This window comes from Dendropsophus ebraccatus, chromosome 5 (genome assembly GCF_027789765.1).
Source record: "Dendropsophus ebraccatus isolate aDenEbr1 chromosome 5, aDenEbr1.pat, whole genome shotgun sequence".
NCBI classification, from domain to species: domain Eukaryota; kingdom Metazoa; phylum Chordata; class Amphibia; order Anura; family Hylidae; genus Dendropsophus; species Dendropsophus ebraccatus.
In genome coordinates, this window is record NC_091458.1 from 13,821,442 (window position 1) to 13,836,070 (window position 14,629).

Genomic DNA, 14,629 nt, shown 5'->3' on the forward strand with positions numbered 1-14,629 from the left:
GCACAGGCGGATTCCGCATTCCGACGAAAGAATTGACATGTCTGTTCTTTTGGCGGAATCCGCCCGTGCAATTAAGCTCTTGGGGTATGTGCACACTGAGTAATTCTGATGGAAACTCCGTTGCGGAATTCTCAGCTCGCCCCCGCATCTCTACCCGTGTCTTAGACTCCATTCTATGCACGGGCGGATTCCTTCCTCCGTCCAAAGAATGAACTTGATTATTCTTTGGACGGAGGAAGGAATCCGCCCGTGCATAGAATGAAGTCTATGACACGGACGGAGATGCACGTGCCCACCTGCCGCTGTCCCTGGGCGCGAGCGTGACGGAAACGTGACTGAGTTTCCGTCACAATTCCTCAGTGTGCACATACCCTCATTCTGCTCCTATTCTGCCACAGAAGAATAGAAGATGAATTTTCAAGCAGAAATCTTTCCTCTTTAATTCCTCATCTATGGCAGCTCAGTGTGCATGAGCCCTTAGGCCCCCTTCACACAGAGCAAGAGCGGTGGAACTCCGCTGCAGAATGCCATGTCATTCCGTGTCATAATGACAGTCTATGGGAGGCTCGCGTTCCGAATCGCTCAGCATCTCTCTGCGCTGGAGAATGAACATGTTCATTCTTCAGGGAATGAACATGTTCATTCTTCAGGGAAGAGAGATGCAGCGCGCCTCCCATAGACTGTCATTATGACACGGAGGCTGGCGGCATTCCGCGGCGAACCATTCCGCAGAGGAATTCCACCGCTCTTGCAATGTGTGAAGGGGGCCTTATAGTGAGCTTGAACATGTGTGCTTCCATGTATATAGTTAGTGTGCACATGTTTGCTTCCATGTATTTAGTGAGCGTGCTTGTTTGCTTTCATGTATTTAGTGAGCGTGCTTGTTTGCTTTCATGTATTTAGTGAGCGTGCTTGTTTGCTTTCATGTATTTAGTGAGCGTGCTTGTTTGCTTTCATGTATTTAATGAGCGTGCTTGTTTGCTTTCATGTGTATAGTGAGCGTGCTTGTTTGCTTTCATGTGTATAGTGAGCGTGCTTGTTTGCTTCCATGTATGTAGTGAGTGTGCACATGTTTGCTTCCATGTATGTAGTGAGGGTGCACGCTTTCCTCCATGTATATAGTGAGCGTGTTTGTTTGCTTCCATGTATGTAGTGAGGGTGCACGCTTTCCTCCATGTATGTAGTGAGCGTGCAGGCTTGCCTCCATGTATGTAGTGAGCGTGCCGGCTTGCCTCCATGGAGGCAAGCCTGCACGCTCACTACATACATGGAGGCAAGCCTGCACGCTCACTACATACATGGAGGCAAGCCTGCACGCTCACTACATACATGGAGGAAAGCGTGCACCCTCACTACATACATGGAAGCAAACAAACACGCTCACTATATACATGGAGGAAAGCGTGCACACGCACTACATACATGGAGGCAAGCGTGCACACGCACTACATACATGGAGGCAAGCGTGCACCCTCACTACATACATGGAGGCAAGCGTGCACCCTCACTACATACATGGAGGCAAGCGTGCACCCTCACTACATACATGGAGGCAAGCGTGCACGCTCACTACATACATGGAGGCAAGCCTGCACGCTCACTACATACATGTATGTAGTGAGCGTGCACGCTTGCCTCCATGTATGTAGTGAGGGTGCACTTGTTTGCATCTATGCAGGTTGTGAATTAGGACGTTGTGCCCATCCCCAGATTTCGTCACCTCTTTCAGCTGCAGTAATATAATCTCCCGTATGTAGTATCCAGGCCTCCTGCTCCGACGAGCACAAAGGCATGGGATTATACAGAACAGTCTTCTATGTGAGGCGGGGAGATCAGATTACGGTACCCAGAACTCCGCTATATCCACTGATACATTGTAACAAACTATCAGCGCTTGTGGTACTAATGTGTAGAATATACTGTGTGCAGGTGTAACAAACCCTCAGCTCGGAGAAGTATTAGGTCTGTAGCCTCCTGTTCTAAACAAAATACTGAATTTGGTCATTACACCTTGTGGCCACTAGAGGGAGATGTTTGTTATAAAAAAAAAAAAAAAAAAAAAAAAAAAATCTGTGGAAATCCCTGCCGATCCTAGAGTTTACACTGGGGGACGGAGGACACGACTACTGGAAGGCAAATAAACGAGCCCATGGCCAGAGCTGTTCACCCACCTTCTAAGGCAAAGATGGGGAACCTGCGGCCCTCCAGCTGTTGCAAAACTATAATTCCCATCATGCCTGGACAGCCAAAGCGAAGCAAATGTGAGGAGTAATTACAGAATGCTGCCTTGTGTGAATGACGCCAAAGAAAGAGGAGCAAACAGGGAGTGAGTGTATGTGCAATAGTCTGCAGTGTGATGAAATGTCCTGCAACATCTTTAGGCTGGGAACTGGTAGGAGTGCCGGGAGTAGGGAGAGTGGGAGAGCTGAGGGAAAGCAATGCATCCTGGGAATTGTAGTACTGAGCAACTGCTCAACCAACACAGCACAGAGCTAAGATCCCAAAAGAAATGGATTTTTGGTGGCTTCAGATCTTGACAGGTCAGGTAAGCAATGCCCTGTGCTTCTGCTGCATGTTTTATTTATTACACCTTTAAGAATGTACAAAGAAATCTCTTAATTCCAAGATGATCAAGCATTTGTATCTAAATGGAAACCATTGCAGGCTGAACCAATAGAGCGAAGAGGTAGTTGACCTGTGCAGTCCATAAGTGCGACATTGATCTCTTGTGCACGCTCACTACATACATGGAGGTAAATGTATGCACGCTCACTACATACAGTGGGGAAATAAGTATATGATACACTGCTGACTTTATTTCATGAAATAAGCCTTGCCTTCTCACCAAGCTGCCTGCCTAGTGTCCACTAGCCCATCCCAGCCTTGTGCAGGTCTACAGTTTGATTCCTGGTGTCCTTAGACAGCTCTTTGGTGTTGGCCATGGTGGAGAGGGTGGAGTGTGATTGGTTGAGTGTTTGGACAGGTGGGTTTTTTTTATTTTTTTTTATACAGGATCAATAAGGTGCAGTAAAGTGCAAAAATTTCTTTTTTTTCCCCCCGTTTTTCAGTATAATTAGGTAAGAGGAACAGTGTTCCAAAGCACATTTGAGGAAAACACCACCAAACTCCAACAACGGGGATCCAGGCGCAGGTGCGACTAATGGTGACCAGATGAATAATGTAAAACTGTAAAAGTTTATTAAAAGGACCCAATGCGTTTCAGAACCGTACTGGTTCCTTTTTCAAGAGTCCTATGAAATATACCTATGACTCTTGAAAAGGAACCGGTACAGAATTTATCAGTGCGGATTCTGTAGTGTGAACCTACCCTCAGGGTGTGTTCACACCTACAGGATCCGCAGCAGATTTGATGCTGTGGTCAGTTATTTAAATGAAATCAGCTGCGGATCCGGTAAGTGTGAATGTGCCCTTAAAATCAGAAGATAGGAGAAGATCGCCTTATGGCAAACAGGTCCAGCGCATGTCAGGTTTGACTGGGGGAAGTTAACTTTTCAGGATTACCCAAGTATACCAAGCAAGATCCAATGGAGTACTTCAGCTTATGCAATTTGCTCCACTGTATAGGAATCCCTGGTGTAGGCAAGGGGGGGGGGGGGGGGACCCAGGCTACAGTTACCCCCCTCTGGGTTTAGCACTGCATAGTGGTTCTCTCACAGACTCTGAGTAAACTATCTTCTCTCTCCAACTCCACCTAAAAGAAAACCCTCCCACCAGGAACTGACTTTCTTAAATAGGGGTGACTAACCTCCTATTGTGATAGGTAAAGAAAGTGTGTGGCACCCAAACTAGTGATTGGTGAAAAGAGTTAACCCTTAACATACCTTCAGCTGTGCCAACAATCAAGGCAGAGTGAGACACCAAGTGGTGATGGTGCGGAAAGGCACCTATCATCCCAGTGTGTGACACCTGACCGTGTTACCTTTGGACAGCTGGAATACAGGACTTGGTGCCACACCTGTACTGGGAAACGACCTCTCCGTAAGGGCTTTAATATACAGGATATGGTTAAAGGGGTACTCCCAGTATCAGAAATATCACCACGAGGTATATAACTTACTGAGATAGTGTAATCACTTCAGAAATTTAGACCCCAGACCAGACCACAAGATAAACTCAGCCCCCAGAGAATACACCAATATAATTATAGACCCTAGATCCAGACCCTAAAATGGCTTCATACACTCCTTATAATAATGGCCGCCTTGCAGTTCTCTTTAGTGTGTTAGATGTCGGAGAATTTATCGTATTTGCCAACATGAGCCGCCATTGCTGTGTATGTAAGGGATCATGTATAGGAGAATTAGTTACCCACAGTGTGTTGGTGGAGCACTCTGTGGTTGTATTATGGTACTGTGCGGCCCTACTACTAGACAATGTACAGTGGTGGAATTATACAGTATAAATAATAACTACTAAGGCATAACACTGCTAATAGGACGCTATAAGGGATTGTTATAGGGGTGCGCAGGGAAACAACCAACCTATGTCCAGCCTTGCCATGAGGGCAGTAATAGCATTTACCCAAGCGAGAAACCCACCATCTGCAAAAAAATGCTGCCCCCGCAGTTTAGGAGGGGTTCTGCATGGGCTGACCGAATGGTTCTTTATTCTGTGGAAGATGTGAAAAATATGAGTTGGGATTGTTTACAAGGATGTGATGTTAAAAATTAACAATAATGATGATGGTGACTGTCCAGGGTTCAGAGGTCACACCATGGAGGGGTAACAGAGGAATGTGACAGCACAGAGTTCGCGAGGTGATATAAGAATTTACTATAACAAACAGGTCGGGAGAGGTGACGGCTCCTTCACACATCCAGTGACATCTCGGATTGTAGACCTTCTCTTTACTCTTCTTCTCTGCCTGGCCCAGACCGCCATGACCACGTCTCCCCTTAAATAAATTAAGACTCCAGACTAGGCTCCCAAATAAATTCACACCCCTAGACCAGACTCTTCAATCCAATGATCTCTGATTGTGAAAACTCTTATTACTCGTCTCTATCTGGCCCAGACCACCATAACCATATGCTGTCTGTACATATTGTCTCTCATGCTTAGAAGGAACTGAAATGACTACAGCCACCACATCACAGGTGTTAAAAGAATCCAGAACTCTAGATTAGTCCTAAAAATAAAAGCAAGCCCTAGACTAAGGTCATAAAAAATTTCAGACCCCAGACCAGACCCCTAAGTAAAAAATCTTTTTAAAATGCTGCCTCCGCAGTCCTTGAAGGGTACTGCCTGGTCTGATGTGCTCATGCAGCTTAAATGAATGTTGAGTCATTCCATTCCTGGTTGTCAGGTGACCGTCCTAAAGACGTGAAAATGATCCGAGTCGGGATTGTTTAGATGGAGGTGATGTTAAAAATTAACACAAATGAGGATGACACTGACTCTCCCAGGATCAGAGGTCATATCGTAGAGCGGAAACCTAGGAACTTAGAGCAATACCGACCTGATCATTCTTGTGATAACAGTTTCACCAATGATGTTGATATATATATATATATATATATTATTTATTATTATGGTTTATATACATTATATATATATATTTATATATATATATATATATATATATATATATATATATATATATATATTATATTATGGTTTTATATGACTAACTCATACACAACATCCATGTGACCTGAGCCACAGAGGTTGATTTAAAAGGGGTATTACTACTAATGATATGTCCAAAGAATGTCATCAATATTGATTAAAGTGTCTGAACAGGGGGTGGTAGGTGCACAGGAGCCCTGGGGTCCATGCCCTTGCCTTCAGTCTGAAGATGACCTGATGAAACCTCCTGAAGAGTTCTGCACAAGACAGGCCTGGCCAGAAGAGACATTAGGCCTTACTAAAAGAGACCACAGAAGAGACCACAGGCCTGGCCAGAAGAGACATTAGGCCTTACTAAAAGAGACCACAGAAGAGACCACAGGCCTGGCCAGAAGAGACATTAGGCCTTACTAAAAGAGACCACAGAAGAGACCACAGGCCTGGCCAGAAGAGACATTAGGCCTTACTAAAAGAGACCACAGAAGAGACCACAGGCCTGGCCAGAAAAGACCACAGTCCCATCCAGAGGAGACCACAGCCTTGGCCAGAAGAGACCACAGTCCTGGCCAGAAGAGACCGTAGACCTTACCAAAAGAGACCACAGCCCCGCCCAGAAGAGAGCACAGCCCCAGTCAGAAGAAAGCACAGCCCCGGTCAGAAGAGAGCACAGGCCCAGGCCAGAAGAGACCACAGTCCCGTCCAGAGGAGACCACAGCCTTGGCCAGAAAAGACCTTAGACCTTACCAAAAGAGACCACAGCCCCGCCCAGAAGAGACCACAGCCCTGCCCAGAAGAGAGCACAGGCCCCACCCAGAAGAGACCACAGCCCCAGTCAGAAGAGAGCACAGCCCCGGACAGAAGAGAGCACAGGCCCAGGCCAGAAGAGACCACAATCCCGTCCAGAGGAGACCACAGCTTTGGCCAGAATAGACCTTAGACCTTACCAAAAGAGAGCACAGCCCCGCCCAGAAGAGAGCACAGCCCCGGTCAGAAGAGAGCACAGCCCCGGCCTGAAGAAAGCAAAGCCCCGGCCAGAAGAGACCACAGCCCCGGCCAGAAGAGCGCACAGCCCCGGCCAGAAGAGAGCACAGCCCTGGCCAGATGAGAGCACAGCCCCGGCCAGAAGAGAGCACAGGCCCTGGCCGGAAGAGACCACAGCCCAGGCCAGAAGAGAGCACAGCCCCGGACAGAAGAGAGCACAGTCCTGGCCAGAAGAGACCTTAGGCCTTACCAAAAGAGACCACAGCCCCGGCCAGAAGAGAGCACAGTCCTGGCCAGAAGAGACCTTAGGCCTTACCAAGAGAGCGCAGGCCCCGACCAGAAGAGAGCACAGGCCCAAGCCAAAAGAGAGCACAGGCCCAGGCCAGAAGAGACCACAGTCCCGTCCAGAGGAGACCACAGCCTTGGCCAGAAGAGACGTTTGACCTTACCAAAAGAGAGCACAGCCCCGGCTGGAAGAGACCACAGCCCCGGCCAGAAGAGAGCACAGTCCTGGCCAGAAGAGACCATAGGCCTTACCAAAAGAGCACAGGCCCTAGCCAGAAGAGAGCACAGGCCCCCGGCGGGAAGAGAGCACAGGCCCCCGGCGGGAAGAGAGCACAGGCCCCGGCCAGAAGAGAGCACAGTCCCGGCCAGAAGAGACCTTAGGCCTTACCAAAATAGCACAGGCCCCAGCCAGAAGAGAGCACAGGCCCCGGCCAGAAGAGAGCACAGGCCCCGGCCAGAAGAGACCTTAGGCCTTACAAAAATAGCACAGGCCCCGGCCAGAAGAGAGCACAGGCCCCGGCCAGAAGAGACCTTAGGCCTTACCAAGAGAGCACAGGCCCCGGCCGGAAGAGAGCACAGGCCCCGGCCGGAAGAGAGGACAGGCCCCGGCCGGAAGAGAGGACAGGCCCCGGCCGGAAGAGAGCACATCCCCTGAATAAATACATGGATAATGGAGTTGGACATTGTGTAGTCCTCCTATCTGTTTTTATGGAGTGCTGTGCATCACTGTTTGGTTTGGGGGGCACCTGTGTGCTCACTGTCATTGTTTGGGGGACACTACATGTAGCACTGTTATGTTTTGGGGCCACTATTGCCCCAGGACATTCGAAGATCCATCAACAGCAGCTGGCCTGCTTGTTGATGGTTTCTGTGCAGCAACATGATCATTATTCAGTAATAAGGTCCATTGTCCATTAAGGTTTCTGGTGGAAAAGCATCTTTACATTGTAAAAAGCCATCAGCCCCCACCACCCCCGGCCTGTGATTTCTCACTTGGTTATTCTGTTACAGATGAGACTTTATGAGCTCATTGAAGTCTTAAGGGATCTGCAAATGACTGCATCAAATTTCTATGGATATTTCCCTAAATGTACAGTTCCGATCTGTAGCTATCCGGTGACCATTACCCGGGATAATGTACTCTGCAGTAATGGATACTCACCCGGCAAGGGCACGTGGCTCCGCTAATAACACCGCTATATAATGGAGAAATATACGAAATGTTCTGGGGTTCATACTATTTATATATGTAAAAGAAAACAGTGGGGTCACTGTGTACATTACATTACTGATCCTGAGTTACATCCTGTATTATACTCCAGAGCTGCACTCACTATTCTGCTGGTAGGGTCACTGTGTACATACATTACATTACTGATCCTGAGTTACATCCTGTATTATACTCCAGAGCTGCACTCACTATTCTGCTGGTGTGGTCACTGTGTACATACATTACATTACTGATCCGGAGTTACATCCTGTATTATACTCCAGAGCTGCACTCACTATTCTGCTGGCGTGGTCACTGTGTACATACATTACAATACTGATCCTGAGTTACATCCTGTATTATACTCCAGAGCTGCACTCACTATTCTGCTGGTGGGGTGATTGTATATACATTACATTACTGATCCTGAGTTACATCCTGTATTATACCCCAGAGCTGCACTCGCTCCTCTGCTGGTGGGGTCACTGTGTACATTAATTTCATTACTGATCCTGAGTTATATCCTGTATTATACCCCAGAGCTGCACTCACTCTTCTGCTGATGGGGTCACTGTGTACATATATTACATTATTTATCCTGTGTTATCCTCCTGAGCTGCACCTGTGGTGTCCCACTAGGGGTGTTACTGCTGTTCACCCCCTTCGTAAAAGTCTGTATTTCTTGTGGTCTTATTGCAGCCAAAGTATTACTAAAGATGACCACTAGATGTCGCTGTATTGCATATTGAAGTATAGAAGCTGCACGGCTGAAGTGTCTCAAAGGGTTATTGTATTTGTGTGTACCAGATTCCGTGAACCAGTCGGATCTTTACTTTCTTCTGTCCTATTACCTCTTCCCTTTCTACTCTCCTGTTGCACTCTTTCCACCCAACCACAGCGCACCTTACATGCTGGGTGGGAAGTGAGTCACGCGGGAAGGAGGAAAAGTTAGTCTTAGTCAGTACCCCACATGGGTAGGACGCAGGACAGTGCCCTCTTACAAACTTCTTTCTTGAAGTGCCTGTACCCTGCATGATGCAGTGCTAAACCCCTCAGGAGAGGACTAGCCAACAGATCATCTCAACCCACGCCGAGGACTAGGAGTAACCACAGTGCAGAACACGAGAGCCAAAGAGCAAGGAACTGATCCGTGTGAAGCAAAGTTACTGGAAAGTCTATGAATTCCATCTCGCAGCGCGAGTGTCAGCAGGAAACCCTCAGCACTATGCTCATCCCAGGTAACAAGGTCTGGGGCCTGTGTCACCTGCTAGTACGGTTCAGCCAAAGCTAGTGGGCATAAGGCGGTGTGAAGGCTATAGGAAAGCTATCCACCCTAGTAGTGACGTCACACTTCCATCCCACCGCTATAACACCATCTGGGGATCACCACACACTCTCTATTCTCTCCTGTATAGCCCTGTGTCAGTCTTCCCCTCCTCATCTGCTAGTCGTCCCATATGATCGGGGATCTGGTGGTTTCCTCCTGGCTGCAGTCTCTATTGTTTATCTATGTGGAGTAATAAAGAGACTGTGTACATACAGATCAGCCATTAGCAGTGAGTGCAGGAGACGTCTCAGTCTGTAGTCAGTCTGCTGATCCCTTATACAACATGAGAGATCGAGGAGCTGAGGTGTGAGAGAAGGAGCATCCTGTATACTGATGGCCATGTAGGTAGAGTGATCTCCATCTATCTGGACATGCTGGCAGTTGTAGAATTGCCGCTCCTAAACTTAAAGGGGTACTCCAGCAAAAATCTTTTTCTTTCAAATCAACTGCTATCAGAAAGTTATATAGATTTCTCATTTACTTCTATTAAAAAATCTCAAGTCTTCCCATATTTATCAGCTGCTGTATGTCCTGCAGGAAATGTTTTATTTTCAGTCTGACACAGTGCTCTCTGCTGACATCTCTGGCCAAGACAGGAACTTTGTTTTGGTTTTAAATGAATCCTCATTGAAAACCTTTCCTGCTCTGGACAGTTCCTGACATGGACAGAGGTGGCAGCAGAGAGCACTGTGTCAGACTGGAGAGAATACACCACTTCCTGCAGGACATACAGCAGCTGATAAGTACTGAAAGATTGCAGAATTCCAGTGTATTTAAAAATCTCCAGATTCCCTTTTTAAAAACCACAGTGTAATACCAAATTTCTCCTGTAGTGGTCACTGTTGGCGATGTGTGCTTTGCTTGAACTCTGCCTGGAAAATCAGGTGATCGCTGGGATCTTCAATTCATTTGGAGGAGGTTTCAGATGACATTTCTGCAGCTGAGTACACCAGTGTCTCTACCCCTAGAGCTAACCCTGTAGCCCTGGATCTGACCCTATACCCCTAGATCTGACCCTATACCCCCAAATCTGACCCTATATCCCTGGATCTGACCCTATACCCCCAAATCTGACCCTATATCCCTGGATCTGACCCTATACCCCTGGATCTCACTCTATACCCCTGGATCTCACTCTATACCCCTGGATCTGACCCTATACCCCTAGACTTGACCCTATACCCCTGGATCTGACCCTATACCCCTACATCTGACCCTATACCCCTGGATCTGACCCTATACCCCTAGACTTGACCCTATACCCCTAGATCTGACCCTATACCCCTAGACTTGACCCTATACCCCTGGATCTGACCCTATACCCCTACATCTGACCCTATACCCCTAGATCTGACCCTATACCCCTACATCTTACCCTATACCCCTGGATCAGACCCTATACCCCTAGATTTGACCCTATACCCCTGGATCTGACCCTATACCCCTAGATCTGACCCTATACCCCTAGATCTGACCCTATACCCCTACATTTTACCCTATACCCCTAGATCTGACCCTATACCCCTGGATCTGACTCTATACCCCTGGATCTGACCCTATACCCCTAGATCTGACCCTATACCCCTAGATCTGACCCTATACCCCTACATCTTACCCTATACCCCTGGATCTGACCCTATACCTCTAGATCAGACCATAAACCCCTAGATCAGACCTTATACCCCTAGATCTGACCCTATACCCCTAGATCTGACCCTATACCCCTACATCTTACCCTATACCCCTGGATCTGACCCTATACCTCTAGATCAGACCATAAACCCCTAGATCAGACCTTATACCCCTAGATCAGACCTTATACCCCTAGATTTGACCCTATACCCCTGGATCTTACCCTATACCCCTAGATCTGACCCTATACCCCTGGATCTGACCCTATACCCCTAGATCTGACGCTCTACCCCTAGATCTTCCCAGTATGTTAACCTCCATGTATTTGATGCAATTTTCCAACCTGCTGCAAGATCTCTGCTTGCTGTCACTCAGCTCCATTTAGATAAATCGCTCTCCTGGTCATGTGAGGGTGGCACCAGCGCTTGCTTGTTATGGCTCCTATTGTTGCTCTGCCTTCACTGCTCCTCCTGACTTTTGTTGCCGTCCTTTCTGCTATAATCGTATAATTGATCCCAGATCTCACAGATTTGCCATGTTTTGCATTTCTAAAGAATTTCTTCTTACATTTTTTTTCTTCTTTTCTGTAGAAATTCTCCTTATTTTAGCCCCTAAAATTCCACAAAATTTCCTGAATGTCTCTGTTCTTAATGATGCTCCGTATCCGTGCAAGGCGCCGGGCACTAGACTATCAGGGGGCACCATCAGCTGATATATCTACTCATCCATCCATGCTGCCCCCAGCCGGGCCAATGTCCGTGCCCCCCCACTGCTTATAACCAGCGCTCATAGGTAAATGCGTTACACTGACAGAGCAGATGCTATTGGCTCCCCGCTCTGTCAGTCTGCCTGTGGTAGAAGGCAGAGGCCGCTCTCCCCCCGGTGCTCGAATGACGTCACTCACAAAGGGGAGACCCACACAAGCTAGTCAAGTATAGATGTATTTTGTGTGTGTGGGTGTGTTTTTTCTGTGTGGGGGAGACCAGGGCAGCCATCAGGAATTTCAGGGCCCTATACAGCTGAAGTGTCTGGGCCCCCCATTAACAAAACAATCTGAAACGTATCTTTGACTGACGTCTCCGGAGCGGTGTGCAGAGGCAGATGCCACTGGAAGATTGTTTTTTTTCGGATATGTCTCACACCAGCCAATTTCCATGCACAAGCCCTATTATATAAGTACGGATATGCACATATTAGAGCTGCCAGTTTCCAGTTCCCTGCATTGCATTTTCTAGGTGACTAGGAATGAGGCGGATCTATGACACTGTTCACACCCGCCCAGCTGTTGGACCACTGCTCTGCCTCCAGACCACCCTCCAAGAATGATTGGCAGCTGGCTGTGCAGGATTTCAATATAGCCAAAGATGAGCCGGCTGTCAATCGTTTTGGGAAGCAGCAGCATAATGACAGCGCCATAGTTGAAGAGCAGGGTGGGCACAGTACCACAGACCCACCTGACACTGTCACAAACAATGATAAAGGTCCCTACACTGACCAGATATCAGACACTGCCAGTTACCATGTGACTCAGGCATCTGCAGGACAAGTACATGGAGTTACATTGCCATGAGTGGATGAGACTCCACACGTATCGTCTCACTAAGTCATAAACTAAATTGGGTCCATTATTTACACAGTACCGCAATAATAATTTACAATGATTCTACAAACCTGTGTGCGGTCAGTGTACAAGCACCATGGGGGAGATTTATCAGACATGGTGTAAAGTGAGACTGGCTCAGTGACACAACTACTCCCAGCATACCTCCTTGTGCACAACTACTCCCAGCATACCTCCTTGTGCACAACTACTCCCAGCATACCTCCTTGTGCACAAAAACTCTAAGCATACCTCCTTGTGCACAAGGAGCTATGCTGGGAGTTGTAGTGAACAGAAAGATATGCTAGGAGTTGTAGTGCACAAGAGGATATGCTGGGAGTTATTGTTGTATGGGGAGGCTGCTGCTGCACAACTGCAACTCCCAGCATACCTCCTTGTGCACTACAACTCCCAGCACACCTTCTTGTGCACTACAACTCCCAGCATACCTCCTTGTGCACTACAACTCCCAGCACACCTTCTTGTGCACTACAACTCCCAGCATACCTCCTTGTGCACTACAACTCCCAGCATACCTCCTTGTGCACTACAACTCCCAGCATACCCTCTTGTGCACTACAACTTCTAGCATAACTCCTTGTGCACCACAACAGTTGTAGTGCACATGAAGGTATGCTGAGAGTTGTAGTGCACAAGAAGGTATGCTGGGAGTTTTAGTGCATGTGAAGGTATGCTGGGAGTTGTAGTGCACAAGTAGGTATGCTGGGAGTAGCAGTTGTGCAGCAGCAGCCGCCCAACACACCTCCTGGCATACCTCTTTGTGCACTACAACTCCCAGCATACCTCCATGATATGCTAGGAGTTGTTGGGCTGGTAGTTGTTGAGTTGTTTTGGGGGGGGTGGGGGGTGGGCCTGGAGGTGCGAGGGACAGCAGGCTACTGTGACGGTTCCAGGGGAGGATGGGAGTGGACCTGGGGTGCCAGCGGCATATCCAAGAGGGAGATGATAGGGGACGGGACTGCAATGATTAGATGATCGTGGGCCACAGTCATCAGCAGTGGTGGGTGCTTCATATGCAGCAGACCCTTGCTGCATATGAAGCTGCTCAGGAGCGGTTAGAGGCCGCTGTCAGTTGTGATAGCCGCATGCACACTGTAAAAGGATCCTGGATGCGGAATTTGGTCATTGGGTTCTTTTGTTTGTTATGGAACCAAGTATCAGACTTCTAGTGAGTTTTCTGTATGTATAATAAAGCTATATATGTTTTTCCTGAGTTTGCTTGGATGTACATTCTTTGCTGTGTGCTTGTGTATACACATGTATATCATCCATCCATCATACACACACAACACACATACACATGTATATCATCCATCCATCATACACACACAACACACATACACATGTATATCATCCATCCATCATACACACACAACACACATACACATGTATATCATCCATCCATCATACACACACAACACACATACACATGTATATCATCCATCCATCATACACACACAACACACATACACGTGTATATCATCCATCCATCATACACACACAACACACATACACATGTATATCATCCATCCATCATACATACACATACACATGTATATCATCCATCCATCATACACACACAACACACATACACATGTATATCATCCATCCATCATACACACACAACACACATACACATGTATATCATCCATCCATCATACACACACATACACATGTATATCATCCATCCATCATACACACACAACACACATACACATGTATATCATCCATCCATCATACACACACATACACATGTATATCATCCATCCATCATACATACACATGTATATCATCCATCCATCATACACACACATACACATGTATATCATCCATCCATCATACACACACAACACACATACACGTGTATATCATCCATCCATCATACACACACATGCACATGTATATCATCCATCCATCATACACACACATACACATGTATATCATCCATCCATCATACACACACATACACATGCATATCATCCAT